The 16,091-nt window shown below is 42.7% G+C and overlaps 1 protein-coding gene across 3 annotated transcripts in view; it reads right to left on the minus strand.

Moving 5' to 3' along the window:
- Nucleotides 1–16,091, minus strand: part of TIAM2 (TIAM Rac1 associated GEF 2) — a 137,413-nt gene that overhangs the window by 110,157 nt on the left and 11,165 nt on the right. For all 3 annotated transcript variants that reach the window (XM_058419875.1, XM_058419876.1, XM_058419874.1), the window contains one exon: nt 4,758–4,848. The gene's annotated coding sequence lies outside the window, so the exon portion shown is untranslated. The remainder of the gene's footprint in view (nt 1–4,757; nt 4,849–16,091) is intronic.

Raw genomic sequence — 16,091 nt, forward strand, 5'->3', positions numbered from 1 at the left:
AGGCAAACTGTTTTTCTCTCCTTGGGTCTGAAATACAAGGAATTACAAACAAACACAAATGGATGCATGTGTACTTCCTAGGGATAGAATTACAAGTCAGACTTTGTTCCTGTGAAGGAGATCCATCTCCCTTTGAAGCAGCCTCTACAGAAACGCTCTTATTCTGCAAGTACGGGCTGAGCATCAAATTTGACCCATTACAGCATGTAGCACTTTTCCCTTGCTTTGTATCAACATAAATGAATGCACAGGACAGAAAGATCTTTAAAGATGTTCTCTGCTTCTATCACTTTTTGCTCAAGAATTGAGTGCAAACAGCAGATTTGGCCATGCCTCTGTCATTCATGCTTATTGGTAGAGGAAATAAGAAACAATTATAATAAAGCTTGTCTCAAGTACAATCAACATGGAGAGCAGTCTTTTTAAAATACTGGAAGTTGTTTTAATTAAACACCTGAGTTCAGAGCACTGACTCAGAGGATGGCATTTTGGGACTAAGAAACACGTATTGTGTTGTTACTCTGGGAAACAGTTTCTTATGACTACAGAAGTACCATTTACTACCCAGGAAATACAATTTCCACGGAGAAAGAACTGTGTGGCTCTTCGCCTATGCACTGATTTATATTTAGAACTATCAATTTTCCGTTTTTCTCTTTATTATTGCATTTCTCTTACTACACCAAGCTTAATGTAGGTACTCTTAGGAAGCCCATAAACAGCAATTTTCTTCCTGTACTTGGCTTGTACTGCTCAGCCATTGTACTGCCTTTTTCCTCTCCCCTCCCCAGGGACTAGAATCACCAGGTTCTTTCACTTTCTCTTATAATACAAGTCTCACTCAGTATTGGTTTTTTCTGGTTTATAATGCTATTTTGTGCTCAATGAGGTGATGTAGCCATTCAGGATCCAAATGAGGTGGCAGATGAAACAGTAACTTTATCCTGCAAGTTCCAGGTCCATAGCAGAACCGGGGGTAGCTAAGACAGCGAAAAGATGAACCTCTTCTCAGAAAAAATAAGTGCAAAACTTTATGAATTCATATTTGGCTGACTCTAAACCATGAGGTCATACGCAAGATTTTCCTTTTAAATTAATATTAGGTTATTCTTTAAATGGGGAAAAAAAAAAACCCAAAAAAACCAACCAACCAACTCCCTAACTTTTGTACTATTTTAAAACAAATTGGCTGGGAACACCTACAAGTCCAGCTGCAGGAAAAACAAAGAAAATCACAACAATGCCAGACTGTCATCCCCACATCAGGAGTAACTTCAATGAAATCAATGCAATTATTCCGAAGAAAAGAAGGAAATGTCAGAGAAAAAGGACAACCAAGCCGTTTTGCTGAGTTTAATTCACCCATTTCACATAGCTTCATCTGTTTCTCTGCTTTCTCTGTGTATTAGATGAAGACGGAACCTATGACCTCTCTGGAACACAGGGTAACTGAGAAACCTGCCTTCCAAGACTACATTGAAGATCTTCATGACTTATGTAACTTAGTTACATTATTCACCATTGCCACTGTTCCCTAATTCCTTCCAAAAAATGGTCACACCAGATTTTTCTGAAGACAATGAAGGCTATGTGAAGTGATGGACTATAAGGTCCCTTTTTTCCCTTGCTAGAGCCTTCAATTTTCAAGCTGTCTCTGTCCCTTTAGAAAACACAGTGTAAAACTGACAAATGGGAAAACAAAAGCAAAACATTTCACTTACAGAGGATTAATCCAGCAGGAACTTCATGAACTGAACAAATTGAAACTGTGGCAACCCCCCACTCATCCCCAAAAAAACCCCCACAACAAATGACAAAAGTATTGAAATTGTCTCATTTTCTCACCAAGATTGCCTGAAACCAGATGGGGTTTCCCAAAGACATATGGTCCTACTTATATTAAAGTAAAATTCAGATCTGATCATTTTAATCCCCCATAGCTAATCCTATTTGCCTAACCAAGAGTTAAAACAACTAGCACAGCTTCCCTTCCTCTGCTGGTTCACTGGGAGGCATGGACTCTGCTTTTCCTTGCTTTAAACTCAAGATAAGCAGCTCTTAAGGGCCACAAGGCATTACTCTACAGATCATATAACTTAAATATTCTTCCTCCTCCAGCTTTTGTGAGAAAGCTTCTCCATTTTACTCTGTCTTGTGAAGTAGTCCCTTAAGAGGATGCATCCCTGGGTTTTGGGGTTTGTCTTTTGGTGGGGTTTTTTGTGGGGTTTTTTTTTTTTTTTTTTTTTTGGTTGGCTGGTTTTTGGGGTTTGGTTTCTTGGTTTTATGCCTTTGCAAAAGTTGTATTTGTTTTACTTACAACACCAAGAGACAGAAGAGGAAACCTGCAACTACAGCAACATAAGTCATTGGTCAGTCCACACAATTCTTGTCAAGACCTGGACAAAATTCACATACTGTTCTGTGTTCACAAAGTTTTCACCAAAGATCTGTAACAGTGTGGGGTGAGGGAAACCTACAGCACTTAAGACAACTGATTTTGCCATGATTATGTTATGAAAACTCCAAAAAACAAAGATACATGGTGCTCAGACCACGTACCTCAGTGCGCCTCTTTCTTATTTACTTTAAAAAACCATTTTCCACCTGGCAAATTTTAACTTTTTTTTATTAATCTCTGTCCCCAACTATTCATCGTTGTCCTACCTGCTCCTTTTCTCCCATAATAAATTCCTTTTTTGACCAACATCACATAGCTTCCAGGTATCATTAGCTGTCTCCACACTTATCACTTAGACTTTTCAGGAGGGGCTGGAGGCTAGGACATCTTCAGTGTCTATGGTTAGTGGTCCTGGAGCACCAGGGCACAGCACCTGAGTGGGTGGCATGGCTAGGAAAGAGGTCAGCCAAGTCACGCTTCTATAAGGTTTTTGAATTAACTTCTGTTAGTACCATTAAATAACTGAGTACCTTGATAACCTTTCTCCATTCTCCCTTGTTGCCATCACATTTAAGACATTCTGGACAACAAAATAGAGTAAATACATAATTTATCCATTTTATACATAACTCAAATCTCAAAAAACCCCAAACCTGACACTCAAATTAGGAAGCCATGAAAATGCCATGTGTAAATGTACACAAAAAAGTGCCAAATGAAGAATTTGCTAAAATTAGGTACAATCATACAAATGTTTAAATAGGAATGATTCCTTACAATGTGACTTACTGATGTGCAAAAAAAGATAGCTATGACAGCTTCTCAGTTGCAAAACAGAATTTGGCATGGTAAACAGCCCTGGAGAATGAACCCAGCTCTAGGAAGAGAACTTGTGCCCAGTACAAAATGAGTTTAATGCACTCACTACTACCGTACATAGGTGACTCTTAGGATGGTAACACAAGTCACTCTAAACCCTCCCATGCTGAGGAAGCCCAGTTTCCAACGTGGATTTAAACAGGACAAGAGCCTGCAGTCAGACACACCAGATGCTGGTCTGTTTTTCTCCTACCCCAAATCAGTTCACATTAAAAACTCTGGCTTACCACCAGGGAGGGAAGTGGGTTGGTCTGTTCTGCCCTCCCTTCCCACTTCCCTCCCAGGCCACACATGAAGGTAATGAGAATGCATAATAAGAATCAGACAAAATTCATATTTGTACAATAGCTGCACTCAGATGAGGGCTGCCTTGCACAGGCACGGCATGAGGAGGAAACCCCAAAGCCATCTTTTTCCAATGCTGTTCCTCCCACAGGGGCAGTTATATGCAATGCCACTTAACTCTGAGGTATCTTATACCCACCTTAAAAGTAGACTAATTTTTATTGTCAATTTGCCAGAACAGAATAAACACAGTTTTGAAAAGAGAAGGGAAGATTGCACACAACCCCCAAGGGCAGGGTACAGTCTCTTTACGTCCACTCATGCAGCAAGGGAAGTGATGAATTTGTGGCACTACTACTTGCAAATTAACTTTCTAGTTGAAAACAAACATCTTAAAATGCAGCTAACTACTCAAATACAGATGAGATATCACAGCAGCAGAGAAAAGAACATTCAAGGGCTCCATCTTGGTACCCTAGGAACCAATTTCACTTCCAGAGAAGCACGTACACCAGGTTTTACACGACAGCGGACCTGCCAAAACTAAGGAAATAAAAATAGTGTTGAAAATTGCTGAACATAATTGCCCTCCATCCATGTACAGCTCTTGGAGCGAAGCATTTGAGCTGCCAGGACTGCAAACAGACAGTGTTTAGCAAAGCCAGTCAGGGGCTGGGGTCTGCTTTTGCTGGGAAGATGAACACATCAAGCCTGAAACAGCAAATGGAGGGGTCCGAAGAAATTCAAGGTCATTGAGGGAAACACTTTTATCCTGGCTCTGAGATAAATCAAGACAGCGCCGTCTCAGTAAAGTCATAGTTGAAAAGTGGACTGAGATGTCAAGGAAAAGTAGAAGATCAATCCTACTGCCTCCTGCTGCTGGATTCCAGCTGCTTGCTGAAGGGAGGACTTTATATATTCACTATAAAGGAACAATTATTCTTAAAAGAAATACTTAAATCTAAAGGTCACTCTACTTCCTAATGTAAATAACCCAAATAGCAAACCAGCACCAAAAGGCATGCCCGTATTTAACACAGGAAATGTTACCGAGATCAACTGCTGACTTTCATTTAAAAAACCCAGACAGCTTAAGGACTGATATCTATTTGTTGACCTCTTGGGTCCTTGAATCCACTCGATTACGTCCAAAGAAAAGTCTTTTAAGGACACTTGAAAATATAGTGGCACATACTTCATGATGGAAAGTTATTCTTTTGCTCTTCATTCCTCTGACAGACAATCCCAGGAAGCTGCAACTCTTGAGATTTCTTGATCGGCTTCTCCTGTAAGCACAATCAGGCAGCAAGGTCAAAAAGGAAACTACCTCTAAAACAATTTTTAACACTACTTTTTATCTTTTTATTATTTTTTTGGTTTTAAGAATTACATTATACAGAAGACAAAAGGAAATGTGTACAGTTTCTTGCAAAAGGGAAGCATTTATCCACTTCTATGTTCATACTTTTTTGCTTTAATGCTTTCTAACTTCCACTGAGCAAGGAGAGAAGGTAAAAAGTAAACAGAAATAAGTGATGTATCATTATCCCAGACAGCTTCCTGTCCTGGTTTGCATCAAGAGTGTCATGAAATGAAGAATGACACAATAAGTAATAGTTCTCCTAGCTTCAAGAAACATATGTTATGGTGGTGCATACACTGCAGAATACTGCAACCAGAGTACACTACTGGAGCAATCAGGTTTCTAATGCAAAAAATACTAGAAAAGCATTAACTTTTAACACATCTTTATCACACTTAAACTACTGCTTAAGTCTTAACTGATGCTTACTCTCTTCAAAAATCACTTAAAAAAAAAAAAAAAAAAAAAAAAAAAATTCTTTCACATTCCTGAAGGTGAAATCCCAACTAGAACAAAGCTGGCATGAGATCACTTCCTGCAGAGCCAGGATTTCACTTTCAGCTATGAACTTTCTTCAGATTAGCCTGGGACAAACTGTGTTCCTACATTTGTGAGATTATTAGGTAATTAGTACAAAACATGTGCCCTCTCTGTGTACCTCTGCCTGGGAGGGTTGGACTATGCGGGGAGGGCAAAAGCACGGGGAAGTCCAAAGGATGGTAGCTAAGGCGCATTAACTGCACAAATGAATGACAAGCAGGTTTTTGTCATCTTTCTTTGTAAGGTTCTGGCCCCCTGCCTTTTTGTCCCCCATTAACAAAGATCATGTGGTAAGTTTTTCAAGAGAAGAGTGCAGAGACTCTTAGGATGAACTGGTCCCTTTTCCTCATCCTCTTCACACAATGTGCAAGAACTGGGGACCCAAACATGGCAAAAATCAGTATAAAGCAACAAATTTCACTTTTGAAAAACTTTTCATGTTTTAAATTATTTTAAAATATTCCAACTAACTGGTGCTGCAGCTTCTCCTTTTCATCAAGAGCAATCTTGATGTATTTTTCCTTACTGATGTTTGAGGAGGACTAGGAGACAGCAGAGGCAATCAGATTATCACTTAACAATCCTAACCTGCAGAATCCTAACCTTTGGCTGTATGGATACACTTATCTTGCACATTATTTCCTGCATTTTGCATCCATTAACTTAGAGGAGCTGCAAATGGGGAAGGAAGCAGGGAGCATGGAGATAAGAGTGCTCCAGATGATGATTTTTGCAAGGCTGCAAAAGTATCATGAAACTCAGAGCATGTGCACTGTGTGAGGAAGGGCTGACAGAGTGGAGGCGATAGCTTTAAGTCCCTTCCATCCTGCCCAATAAATCTGTATCTGACAGATCCCCACAGGCCTATATATCATTTTCTTTTTCTTTAATTGGGAGACCAGCTGCAACTCCTTGGCCAGAGCCCAGCCAAGCTTCCCATGCTCCTTCTATAAGTTTCTCCAACGAATAGTGCTAAGAAGCAAAGAAACTGAATACAAAATTTAGCATGTGACAAACTCTTCCATATGTGACCTCTGTACCAGGCAACCTGAAAATCTACATCAGACTGACTTATGATGCATAAGGGCATGACAAGGCAAAAAGCAAAAATGGATCTGGACAGTCTATGAACTTTTATTTCCCACCCAGCCTTTCCCCTTTTCACATTATGTCCAATTTCTGCACAATGTGAATGAACAAGAAGCACATATTCCACAATAAGTACATTCCATCTACAGCAGGGTAGTTCCTTGTTTAATTCTGATGAAGATGCAGCTAGTTAAATATTTACTGGAGAGAAGCATACTGCCCCAGAGAATATTTTTGAGAACTTAATCCCAGAAGCAGGCAGAGGCCAGTGTCGCAATTTACTTCTGTTCACTATATCCAAGATAATGAAATACAGCTCCCCACAATCATTTCACTTCCTCTGTCCTCCAAGAGAAAAGCAACTCTTTCAGCTATCTTTGCTGGCTATCGTGGGACTTGCCACTGGAAGCAGCACTTGCCTGCAAAAAGTTGAAAATCCAGACCAAATCCAAACGGTGTATGCCAGTCTGCTACCAGTGAGCTGAGGAGGAGAAACATTAACTGCTGTGTCCTGCGTATCGTCCATCCACTGCTGCTCCTCCTTCCCCCAGAAACAATACTTTGAAAAATAAATAATCAGGAAATTAAATCATTCCACAGCAGGCACTACATTTCTGTGGTATACAGGCACCTGAGGTGCAGATCTGATTGAAGCCTGTGAGCTCAGGTGACCCTGGAAGCTTGGCACCCTTTGAATTTTCCTCTTTCGGAGAAAGGTATGGAATGAGGAGCTGCTGCCTCTGCCTGGAATCCTCCCCAGCCTGGTGGCTGCCGCTACCCAATGCTGCTCTAGTTGTACAGGAAGCAAGATGTACCCATCCAATTCTATCCTCTTTGGAAAGCAACAGTAGGGATGCTCCTAAATGCATTTCGAAGCTTATTTCACAGTAAGCCTGTATAGCTTCCTGGAGAGGCCGTATTATATCATCAGCCTAACTCTGAAAATACCAGGTAGTTCTGGAGTAGCTTTTTAGCAGGACAGTGAGCGGGCAGTGCAAACAGGAACAGCTGAAATCATCACTCTCTCCTGCTCTCATACTGAGTTCCACATTCCATTTCCTCATTCTGTCTTCAATCATGTCCCCAATGGGTTCATCAGGGAAAAGCACACAATATTAAATGCAGAGCCTCTTTAAATGCAATCAGATGGATAATAACGGGTGGCATTACAAATTAGTCTAGAGAAAGCCATTCAGAAGAACAGTGGAAGAAAAAAAAATGTGTGCAGTAAACAATCTTTGATTCACCTTAGCCTTTCAAGATAGTGATCAGATTGGAAGTTAGTTTTTACAGGACACAGTGGGGGGAGATCATGCTCTACACTCCAATGGGCTGTTTTGATCTTCTGCTGTTACAGTGATAGCCTCAGTAGCCAGAATGAGTTAAAGAAGAAAATAAAAGAACAGACTGCTGGGAATGACAAGTCTCTCGAGATGGTAGGGAGCACATTAGGCTGTTACCAAGTAAAGTGCACTTAAAAACCAGTCTGTGCTATGATTCTTTGTTCTCACCTATAACAGCATATGGCAGGTCACAGGTTTACTGTAGACAGAAAATACTGGCAAAGGCTCATTCTAGGTTTTTTGACAGAAGCTTTAATCTCTCCCAGAGCATCACAGCAGGATGGGGAAATAGTGTTGCTGTGTTCCCCTGGCAGGTGCGTGCTCTGTGCTGGGGCACAGGAGCAGCTGAAGGCACAGGCAGGTTGCACAGGAATCCTCAGCTGCTGGACCCCTCAGGCATCTGGATAGGGACTGGCTGTGTGGCAAATGACCGGTGCCTGCTGGAACTGTCACGACCGACGTGCCAAGAGGGAAGGACACCACATCCAGCCATCAGGACTGGCTGCCTGGCAGGACCACACTCGCATGGGAGCAGGGGGGTGAAGAGGCAGCCAGAGGGTGACAAAGGGCTGGGTGTGCCACAGGAATGTCCTGTCACCACCACCCCATGTGCACCAGGCATCCATGAGCAAAACTGCCAGCCCCTGGTCTTTCCTGTAAACCCTTAATTCCTTACACAGCTCTGGCCCTCCCCAGCTGCACACAAGCCGGGCAGATAACAGGGCAGCACACATTAACAACAGCAGCCCCCTGGGGTGAGATTAGGCTCCACCTAAGCCTTAGGGGATATCGGTCCCATCCAAAATTGCCCTGAAGCAGTCAGCTGAGGACTTAGATAATCGATTTGGTTTGCTGCTCAGACCGGCCTTTGCTCCCAGTTATTCATCACTGCTCTGCTTAATTCACCATAAAGGAATTCCTGAGGAACTGCCCTGCCTTCAGGAAGGCTCTGTTTATTCAAAGGAAAGACCAAAAGTGCCAATAATTAAATAATTTCACTTGGCACCAACTGCTTAATTTAAGCAGTTTTCTTTAGCAGAGAAATAGCTGGGGGAGGGGAGAGGGAGAGAGGGGAGAGAAAAATAAGAAAAAAAAAAAAAGAAAGGGAAAAATTAAGATCGAGAGTAATGAAGTTTTTTTTAATTAGCCGCCAGAAAAAAAACCAAACAAACAAAAAAACGCCTCCAAAGCTACAAGAGACCGCTTGCAGTAAGTAAATGCCCATTGATGTTCCTACAGAAAATACAAGCTGCAGCAAGAGGAACCACCACTGCTGCTCCCCTTTGCCTTTACAGTTTATACCATTTCCCTGGAGAGCTGGGGATGATCAGTGGAGAAACTGGTACCTGTTCATATCTTTTATGAAAGATTAAACTTCTGATATTTTCCCTTAATTTAAAATGTTATCCTGGGACTTTGTCACACACACAAATTGGACCCTCCCAGAAAGGGTCCTGTCACAAAATTTCTGAAATATATTGGCTGATACTGGCAGAGTACAAATTATTATAAAAACAACACATGCACTGACAATTATATTGTCCTTTTAATGTATTATAACAGTATAATGATATTTCCTTTCCCAGCACTTTCTATCCCACTGTAAGCAACACTCTACAACTCAAAAATATCAGATGCTATAACAAATAAACTGCTGATGTTTGCAAATGGTATTTAAACTCAATGTTCACAGAGCTGAGGTATAACATGTCAAGTAGAGTTTTCATTGCTCTATTTGGGTGAAATTCAGAAACTCAGAAATTCAGAAAAGGAGAGTGATGGACCAAACTTGTAGCAGAGCTGCAGAAAGAAAGGTGTACATTTAAAGTATTTCAACTCTAAACCCGTGATTACAGTACAAACCTAGAATTTTATTTCTCAAAATGTAACACAGGACAATATGAAACTGAAACTAAATAAGAGGACATTTGATCCAACTGGAAGTCCACAAGTTTTGCAGCATAATGATCTCTCTGGTATCTTTGTTTTTCTTGCGAAGTCACATTAAAACATAGGTTACATAGACACAAATAGATACTCCTCTACCACAGACACTTGGCTTTTTTATATCACCGAGTTTAGCATTTGTCACTAGTCACATCTCCAAAAAAGCATCACTGTAAGAGTCCTTTTCAAGAAATACTTCTACAACATGCTGCCCCTGGCCTGTATCATGTACTTAGTGTCAGAAATACAAAATAATCTTTTCCAAATTATTTGCATGAAAGCTTCACACTCTATCAATTAAAGCAGGAAATGGAATGTTTAAAAAAGAAGCCCACATTCTGATTTTCCATGAAACTTCTGCTATTAATACACCCAGATTCACTCCATGCTGTGTTTATGATTAGAATCCTCTGCGGAAACATTGGCTGGTTAATAATCATCTACATCTGCCACAATATCCCATTTATGCTTCAGCCTACATCCTTCCATTGTTTTATTAGCTACCTTTGACAAAGCATTCTCAGAATTGTTTCCTCTTTGTTTGCAGGCATAATCTGAGGATGAAAGAGAAGAAAATAAAAACAGAAAAGTGACACTGACTCGTAGTGCAACTGGGATGACAAGTATTTTTAAAGGTCTTGTGCATTGTTCAACCACCGAAGTAGAGTGTTTATTAACTAGAATTTACAGCCTAGACCACCCCCTGAGTTTTTAAGGGTCTGACCTGACCAACCCCAGGTGGTTTGCCCTTTCTCAGGGTTCATCCCAGGAGCGAAGCCCTGAGACCTGGTGGCAGAGGGCACAGTTGTGTCACCATGAGACCAAGCAGCAGCGCTGGCTGCATCCCCAGCGGCTGGCAGGGACCCGAGGCAGCAGGTCTCTGCAGGGCCCTAACCAAACCTACTTCTATATAACCCATGAGAACACAGCCACTGAGCCTGCAACAGGCATGGGGACCAGAAACCTCTGCAGATGTTTGCAAGTAAATGCATAGCTTGGCTCGTGATCAGCGTCACAAAAACACTGTTCTGCTGAATTCTTAAGTGAAGAAGGAAAAAAAAGCTAGAGATCTCTGTATTTTCCACACAGATTGAAATAAATTGGTGGAATAAAAATGCAGTCTGTTACTTTGACATGAAAAGGGGACGAGAAATGGACAAGGTGCATTTTTACAGGCGACACAGACCTAGAGTCATAGCCAGGACAGTTTCCAAACTGATTCGTCCCACTGCAACTCTTGTTTTGGTATTTTAAAAAACACACACGCTACCAATTTCTTACCAGAGGTAACACGTCCTCTCCTGATCACCCTGGGCCTGGGGGCTGCCCTGGTGGGCTGAGGAAAGCCCAGAAAGACTGAAGGGGAGCATGTAGGCACAAGGTTAGACGGCTTTCAGCTGGACGTGCCACGACATCTGCAGGGAGAAAATCCCCTCATGCCTCCTTTTCAGAGACCCCTGCTCCCCACCTTGGGGAGGCGCTGGTTCTTGTCTTGCTTATGTCCAGGGAAGGGAAGGAGCTGAGGTGCTCTGCTCCAAGGCAGACTGGGCTGACAGGTAATGTTACCCACCACAAAATACTAGAAGAGAACAACTAGTGCTATTGAGAGTTAATGAGTAGCAATGACAACAGAGGTAACGTTGCCAGTTATAGATGCCCTCCTTTAAGCAGCCAGATTGCAGAGTTAACCAGAGGCAAAATACATTCCCAGCTGCCAGGTGAGAGGCAGAGGAAAAATGTACATTGCATACATACAACAGGCATCTAAAGGCAATCCACAGTCTTCTGGGAACTTGTTGCTGAAATCACTCAACTGATCTAGTTAGCTTTTGATGGTGCCTGCCATATATTAAGGCATTCGATGCGTCCAAAACCACTAAAAGGAAAGAAAACCATTACAATGTGCCAAGTATTAATTTGACCCTTCACTTGTAAGCGAGATAAACACTGGCTCCACTCAAACTGCCCCATGATTTGTTTTGCCACTGGAAAAGGAAAGCTGTACTTCAGTTAATTTTGCCTGAGTGCTTTAACTAATCAAGTCTTACACATAAACATTTGACTAAGTCAGAAGAAAGCATGACAACAAAACAGCATGGTGCAGACCAGGAGAAATATCTGTGAAACACAAATAATATGTGAAAGAGAACAGCATATTCTGTGCTGGGGTGGAATTGCCATTTTCCCCATTTGGTGTGGGGATGCAGCCCACCAGTCAAGCCTTGTACTGAGCAGTGAAGGTGGTGGTATTGCCTAGGATCAGATTGAGGTTTTCCCCCCTAAGCAGGGCTAGAGAAACGCACTGCCTGAAACTCACTTTCGAGTCAATCCACAGAAAAGGCAACAGCATCTTGCCCATTGCCTGCAAATAAAAGCGATCACTAAAACAAACCCCTGTGCCCACACACTTGTGAAGGAGAGGAAGAACGGACAAGGAGACAGAGGAGATGAGGTCAGAGAAAAGAGACTGTGGGTGTGACCTGGCACCCAGCAGGGAAGGACACACTGTCAGCTGAACCTCAGGCCCTTGGTGGCACCAAGCTCTGTGACTGGCACAGCACCCACCTGCTGCTCCCAGGGGACCCCACAGCGGTGCTCCTGCTATATGTTTGCTTTGGCAAAAGGAGTCCATGTTCACCTCCGGCAGCATCACAAGCTACACCACTAAGAACAAAACTGCACACTTTGTTCATCCCTTAATTCTGTGCACAACAGCGTTCAAGTCCAATGTCCATTGAAGCTCAGATGTCTCTAAACAAAGATGTTGCATGCTGTCCCTCAGCCCTCCTCCTCTCTGTTGCTCTGCAGTCTGATTGAGCAGCCCCACAGCAGGAGGACCATGGTTCCCAGTGGTCAGGAGCCAGGCCAGTTCGAGGAACAGCAGCACCCTCCGAGCCAAGGATGGTCACCAGCTGAACATCAGGTACAGGCACAGCCACGATTGCACGAACACCTGAACAAAAGACCTGGCTTTTGGGAAGGAAAGCAGAAGCTGTTGGCACAGTGCAGACCTCCTCGGGCTGGGCCTAGAAGCAACATGGCCACAGTAGCAGATGTCCACCTCCTGACTGCAGCAAAATGCGAGGGGGAAGCCTGTCAGACCACTCTGAGGCCAGGATTGCTCCTCTACACCTTGTTACCTCTCCAGCACTTCTTGCACCATGAGGGTGGCCCAGCAGCCCACCCAGGCTTCTGTCCAAGTTGCACAAAAATACCCTGGGAACTGCACTATGAACCAGACAGTCTGCGAAAAACAGGAGCTGAAGACTCACTACCCCACCAACCAAACACTGCGCCCCTGAGCACCATAACTACATCATTTAGTCCTGCTCTAGGATCTTCTGAGGTAAGGAGAAAGGCAGACACATCCAGCATGAGTTAAAGCTATCGCTTTGATCAGTATTTCACAGAAGTAAACTATAAATCCACTTCATCTATTCAGATGCGTGATGTCCTTGTCAGTTTCCAAACAATTCAGAAGAAACATCCAATTCCCTCATGCCTGCTCAAACACGCAGCCGCAGCAGGCAACGGAGGCTGCCCTGCACACAGCCACCTCTGGGCAGGCAAATGAGGAAATATCAGTGTCCTACAACAACCACCTACCTTCTGGGTTTAGATTGATTTCACTTTAAAGGACTTAGATTTGAGAAATCATAGTTACAAAAGTGGAAAACACAAATGAAATAATAATAACTTGCTAAAAATCCTGCCTAAGAGCGAAGCAGCTCCTGCCTTCAAATAACAGATTCAGTACCACTGTTTTGCACCTTTGATTACACTAACCTTCTCCAACCTCAAAATAAAAAGAATCTTACTTAATCTGTCTGGGAGGGGTTGTTAAAAGAGTTCACTTAACAAGCAGGTCTGGCAAGTCCAGCCAGATAACTGGACAAGATCATCTCTTGTAGACGCAACAGGTAACCCCTTCTCTGTGACAGCTTTAGTTCAACAGGCATAACATATTCTGCAAATCAAATGTAACTCATAATTCACACTGTGTTCACGTTCATACTATAATTCATCTTAGATATCTCTAACTACAGTAGTTCGTGCAGTCTATCAAGAGGCATCTCAGCAGAAGTGTGATTCACAACTTCACAGGAGTGCTGGGGGGAGGTTTTTGCTACCACATTGAATGGTGATAATTGTATTTGCTACTGAGAATAACTTGCAGGAAGACACTGCATAGTAATATTAGATGAGTTTTGTGCACTTAGAAAAGGGAGATATTTCCTCTTCTGTGTCCACCACAAATGCATGAACCTTCTGGTTCTGTTCTAATCATCAGGTTCTTGAGACTTATGTTTGCTGCTAACACATCAACAAGTTGCTATGGTACAGTAAAACAACCCACTGGAAGATGACACCTCGGTCACTTTCAAATTTCTTAAAGAAAAAAAAAAAAAATCTCTGTTTGCCAAAAGCTTTGATTAAATTCTACCAGTTAAGCCCTGTAATAAGTACAAGTGATAGATGACAAAGCAAAAACACCATAAGAAAATTAAAGCTTAAAAAACCCCCAGCCCACTACAACCTAGCAGCATTTCTGTGTGGTCCCTGCGTCAGACAAATGCTTTGCAGCCCTTCACACACCAGAACAATGGCTCCTGAAGTGACGGAAATGGCATTATCCAAGAATTTCAGCAACATTAGTAGTGCAGCGTTTCCTGAAACCGCTACAAGCCATAAACAACCATGGAGAAGTCAGCCTGAGATGCCATTTTGACTCCATCTGTGCAGCAACTAAATAGTGCACGAGAGCCAGTATTCACTCCTACTCAGAGACAGCAGCTCTGCCACATGATCCAAATCTTGCAAAAGCACTGCCTGGACACCCACTGGATGGCTCTTGTGTGCTGGGCACCTACAGCAACAGGTAAGAAGAGGGTGGGATTCACATTCTCTGATCAGAGCTACTCCAAGTTCCTGCTGCAGTTAGCAGAAGGACCCAGGCATTTCAGAGACTAATTCTCCCCCTTTTCAATAAGTGTCTGAGATAGCAGGGTGCTCATATTAGCTGTTGTCTTGCCTCCTCTCCTGCCATGAAAATACAAGACACAATCTAGTCTCTTCCAGGTTTGTTTTTTTAAATCCAAATAACTCACTGACATTTTCAACAGCTACTTTTTTCTGGAAATAAGGCTTTCCTCTCTAGTGACAAGCTGCACATCTTGCAGTAATTGAAAAAAGGACAGCCCTAGATAAGTGTATCCTGTCTGCCTTGAAATAAGTTTGCCACTTCCTTTTTCAAGAAGATAAAAAACATCTGCATACAGGCATTACTACACAAAAGCTTCCTTTCTGTAAGGAAAAGCCTAATTGAAAATTCAAATGATTTCTATACCTTATGGACAGAACGTGGTTACCCTATTCAGGTAGGTATGTTACAACCTGAGCGACGAGGGGGTGCCATCAAGCTGTTCGAGTTACATTCAGAGAGACAAATCTCAGTTACCTTTTTCTCACCAAGTAATTATAAAACATAAACTACACCATATATTTCTTTCCCATGCTTCCCATATTCTTTTTCTAGCTATTATTTTCCATCACTTTCCTCTTCCTATCTTCCACTATTCTCACATCAACATCACAAATTTTATCTGCTACACAACTACTGCCGTACACAACTTCCCAGCTACCTGTTCCTGCTCTGACTGCAGCCCAATAATGAGTCCCCCAGACCTTTCCAATTATCCATGTGAGGCAGGTCAGGTCATGCCCCACTTGGTTCACCTGGAGTGGCTCTCTACTGCAGGAACTGTTTTGAAGCTGGATGCTCAGGAACACGAGCTGCAAGTGGGGTTAAATCCTGTCAAAGGGGAGCTGCTCTGCCACACATCCCCAGCCATCACACCTGCCTAGCTCTCCCCACCCCATTATCTCGCTGCATCACTCTCACAGTTTGTGTGATCTGGCTCTTAGGAGATGGGCAACGTTGTCTGCTACCAACCTCCCAGACAAGGAGAGCTGAGGATGTCCTAGGTCCATGCCTGCGAGACAGACAGATGGCCATGCTGCCATCCTGCACGTTTATCCTGCTTTCTCCCACTCACATCCTTGGACTTCCAAGTTCCTCTGCCCACCCTAACTAGTGGAACATCGACTTCTGTTCTGTTTCTTTATTCCACCTGTGCCGTGGCAATCAAAACTAGCTTGGAGCAGTCTTTGAACAGCTAGGTTTTCTTCCACTGTAACAGTTTATTAAAGAAAACATTGAACATTTGAACTTGGGAGAAGGCCACAG

This window comes from Hirundo rustica, chromosome 3 (assembly GCF_015227805.2).
Source record: "Hirundo rustica isolate bHirRus1 chromosome 3, bHirRus1.pri.v3, whole genome shotgun sequence".
Classification (NCBI taxonomy): domain Eukaryota; kingdom Metazoa; phylum Chordata; class Aves; order Passeriformes; family Hirundinidae; genus Hirundo; species Hirundo rustica.